Source organism: Zingiber officinale, chromosome 9A (genome assembly GCF_018446385.1).
Source record: "Zingiber officinale cultivar Zhangliang chromosome 9A, Zo_v1.1, whole genome shotgun sequence".
NCBI lineage: Eukaryota > Viridiplantae > Streptophyta > Magnoliopsida > Zingiberales > Zingiberaceae > Zingiber > Zingiber officinale.
Genome location: NC_056002.1, coordinates 36,741,115 through 36,745,369, shown reverse-complemented (window position 1 = coordinate 36,745,369; position 4,255 = coordinate 36,741,115). Strand labels below are relative to the sequence as shown.

Sequence of the window (4,255 nt, the reverse complement as noted above, 5' to 3'; positions counted from 1 at the left end):
AAAAACATATTTGATGCTAAAAACCCTATATCTACATCTCATCCCGATTCCTATGTTCTTCCCCATTTCTTTCTCCCCCGTTCCCCCTTCCAACATGCGATTTCCAGGGTTTCGGCCACATCTCCGACCGACGACGGCGTGATCTGCGACAACCGCTTGCTCTCCAGCGGTGGAAGGTTTTCGATTGGTAAGCCCACTGCTCTCGGATCTCCCTCTCTCGACGTCGCAGGGCTGCCTGCCGTCGTGGGCTGTCCGGCGCCAGGCGCGTGCTGGCCACCGCCAGGCGCGTGCTGGAAGCAGAGAACGATCCGTTCTGTTGTTGGCGATCAGTCGAGTTTCCAGAAACAAAATCGAAGTCTCCATTCTGTTGTTGGCGATCAGTCGCTGGATCGTGGTCGAATCCGGTGTCAATTGATGGTGAGGAAGCCCAGCAGCAGTTGCTGCGCCATCTGCGAGGGTTCAAATCTGGCATCAATTTGTGCTCCCTGCCACAAGCTAGTGATTTCTTTTGATCATCTTTGATATGGAGCTGGATATGGGCAATTGTCGGTATGTAGTGATATAATTTCAGAAATTTCAGGTTAAACGAGTACAGCCCTCTGTTGAAATCTCTGAATACCGTCTGTAAATCTCATTATTCGAAGCTGGACGATTTGCTCGCCAAGAAGGTTAGCCTTCAAGCCTGTTGTCTGTGGCGTTTTGACTTTGTATTGTACTACACTAGTGACTTTCAATTTCAAATTTTCCCGAATGGTACCACTGTATTTTCATCTCGTTTGAAAAAAAAAACTTTATTTCGCTCAATTGTTTTTACTAATGGATTTTTCTTCGACAGCTTTTATGCTCTTTCTTTTAGGTGAAATGTAAGTTTATTTTCGTTAAATGTTTTGCTGTTTGTGTTTTAGAGGAAAGCAGATCAGCAGATTAACTGGAGAGTGATGCAAAATGTGGAACTCAAGGCATTGAAGGAACGGCTAACCTACTTGAAGAAGAAACTTGCTGAAGGTTTGTTTCTTTGTAGGTAATGCAAGTTAAAGCATCCCTTCTTGCAGCAAGGATGCTTCATTATGTTGCGGTTCGATTTTCTTGAAACTGATATTGCTCTTGCAGATAAGGCTAAGGTTTCCAAAGAATCAAATGATCTGAAGTTGAAATATGGGTCATTGGAATTAGCATTTTCTATAGTGAGATAATTTTACTTTTATACTCTTCCTACACTTATTCGTCCTTTCTTCAATTGTATGCTTCTAATATGTCTGAACTTTTGTTAATTATTCATGTTTTAGATGAAAAACAAGCAAACAGAAGTATTAGATAAACTCAGTAGCGATCTTATGTCCAAAATCTCAAAATTATTTATACACATCTGAATTGTAAGATAATATAGCTATGTAAAAGAAATCAAAAAATATACCAATTAAGATTTTCAAAATTAATTGTACACATCTGAATTTAGAACTATCAAACCATAAATCAACTTTTTTTCATGATATGCATCTTTTCCGTATTAAAAGGCAATCTAATTTAAACAAAGCCAAGTCCCTTCATCAGCCTATCTTAATTATTAGTACCACATATACAAGATGTCCACATAAAAGCATAAAAGAGGAGAGGATTACAAGGAGGATGTGAAAAGAATCAATTAGGCGAAATTAATAAAAATGATCAACAAGCATCCAACAACTTTTGATGCCATCATTTTGCTTAATTTTTATAGTTTGATAAATGAGCTCCGAAAATATATCCTTTTTGGTCGTCCTAACGTTTTGTGACACTTTACAATTAATCATATTTGCTTAGCAATAAGTAAACTTTGTACCAAAAGCAAGTGATTGAACTTACTAGAGAAAAGAACTAGTGTAAAGAACAGTAGTTGTGTCTTAGACTCCTAGTCCAGGATCCATAGTAAGTTTCAACTAAAATACATAGAAATTAGCAACCGTTTCACTTAGATGAGGATCAGGTGCATGAAAGCTAAAGGAAGAAAGATTTGCATATTCACCATGAAAACCATCATTAGTTTACAGAAATTATTTGCATATTCACAGAAATTATTTTAAACATTCTTTAGTTTACATTAAACACCAAAATACAACCAAACCAAGGACAAAACTATAAATTCAGCAAATTAAAATGAAAAATAAAGTGAACAAAGTGAGGAAATTTGAACCCTAATACCATACTACACAAGATCTCTTTCTCTCTCTATATATATGATGTGCCAATTATATTAGGTTGTATCATAGTTACGATACTTGTACTTAGCTTCACGATAATTCTTATACTTTTATTTACCGTTGCTATCACATGGATGGTTCATATCGTTGGTAAATAGGGCATTTATTTGAATGTTTAAGGAATTTCACAGTTATGTCTTTTTTCCAATCGTTCTTGTTACATGGTCATATCGTATCATATTTACAATCTTTCTTGTTACACATGATCTGGTTTATTTGTTTGTTGTTATGTAGGCAAAGGAGATTTGATGGGGAGCAAAGCTTTTGTGGCAGACGAAGATGACTTGATGTATTATTAGTTTATTTACCTTCTTGATGGATGATGAACTTATATAACATTGGGTTGTTGAACTTTGTATAATATTTTCTAGAAGCTTGAACAAGATTGTTGAGATCTTTATATTTGTTGAATTATGAGTTGAGTTCAATTATTAATACTGTATGTGAAATTAGGATGTGTTGAATGTATATTATATGTTATTTGAATTTGGTGTTTATGTATCTATGGATTGAATTGTAGAAATAAATTGAATCTGGAAAAATATTTAATATAGGGACGAATTTGGCGACGAAAATGATTTGTCCCGTTCTATCATAATTAGGGACAAATTTCACAAATTTATTTTCGTCCCAGATTTCGTCCGAGAATCTGGGATGAATCTGTGGATTCGTCCTAGAATCTGGAACGAATCCACAAAATTCGTCCCAAAATTCGTCCCAGAATTTGGGACGAATTTTGGGACAAAATTGAATTATTAATATTTTCATGAAATTTGGCAATTTTTGTTGCCAAATTTGTTGCCAATTTTGCAACAAATTTATATTCGTTGCAAATTTAGGGACAAAAATGGCAACAAAACATATTTTGTCACCGAATTTGTCCCCAAATTCGTTGCAATATTAGGGACAAACTTCGCAACAAAAAAAAATTTGTCTCCGAATTCGTCCCCAAATTTGTTGCAAAAATAGAGACAAATTTGGCAACAAAACTTATGTAAACTCGTCCCCAAATTCGTTGCTAAGTTTGCAACAAAAAAATTATTCGTTGCAAATTTGTATGCTTTTTTGCAACGAATTTTGGGACGAAACTTTTATTCGTCGCGAATTTCGTCCCCAAATTCGTTGCCAAATTTGCAACAAACCATTATGTGAATTCGTCCCCAAATTTGTTGCTAAATTTGCAACAAAAAAATTATTCGTTGCAAATTTGTATATTTTTTTGCAACGAATTTGGGGATGAAAATATTATTCGTCGCCAATTTCGTCCCCAAATTCGTTGCCAAATTTGCAACAAACCATAATTCGTTCCAAAAGTTGGCATCAACCATTTTGGGACGAAAAAATTTTCGTCCCTGATTTCGACCCAAAAAATTTTGCAACGAATTATTTTTTAAAATTCGTCCCAAAATTTGTCCCTAAAAGTCTTATTTTTTGTAGTGTCATTTTCCCTGCCCATTCCCCCTTGAGTCTAAATGTAATAGTTTGAGAACATCAAGATGGGGCATTTATAATCTATTTGTAGTATTTATATTTTGAATTACTACTTTGAATTTTGAACTTCTTCCTCACTTCACCGTACTTCTGATCATCCTTTTGTTTTTCTTCTTCCTCACTTCACCACACTTCACCATACATCTTGTTATTGATGTATTGACAAAGCCATGCCACTGATTTCCTTGGCATAAGCAAAGAGTAAAAGAAAAAAATAAATAGCAAGAAGAAAAGCTTTATGGGAATTATAAGAATATCCACTCATATGCCTCTTAGCTCATTAGCATGGTAGAAGATACCTGAGTGTTAATTTCATATAGAAAGTTTAGGTTAAACATTGTTTCTTGTTTATCTTTTTGCCATTTGAAGTTTTGAGTTGATTTTTTTTTCTATTTTGTAGTTGTTTTTTTAGTTATGTTTGGTTGCTATGTGCCCTTGGCCATTGTATGTATAGACCTATATTTTTCTTTAGTTATGCATATGAGTATCATTGGGTGATAGCCTATTATTTCTTGGAGAACTGATTC

At 34.9% G+C, this 4,255-nt stretch overlaps 1 long non-coding RNA gene across 3 annotated transcripts; it reads left to right on the top strand.

Moving 5' to 3' along the window:
• Positions 1-220: 220 nt before the first annotated feature.
• Positions 221-2,672, top strand: LOC122020437. Of its 3 annotated transcripts, none has more exons than XR_006122228.1 (4): positions 221-668; positions 906-1,005; positions 1,111-1,184; positions 2,472-2,672. It is a non-coding gene; the product is annotated as an uncharacterized LOC122020437 (long non-coding RNA). The 3 variants fall into 3 exon arrangements; XR_006122229.1 differs by having other exon boundaries at positions 222-417; positions 581-668; positions 1,111-2,672; XR_006122227.1 differs by having other exon boundaries at positions 223-668; positions 1,111-2,672.
• The last annotated feature ends 1,583 nt before the right edge of the window (positions 2,673-4,255 follow it).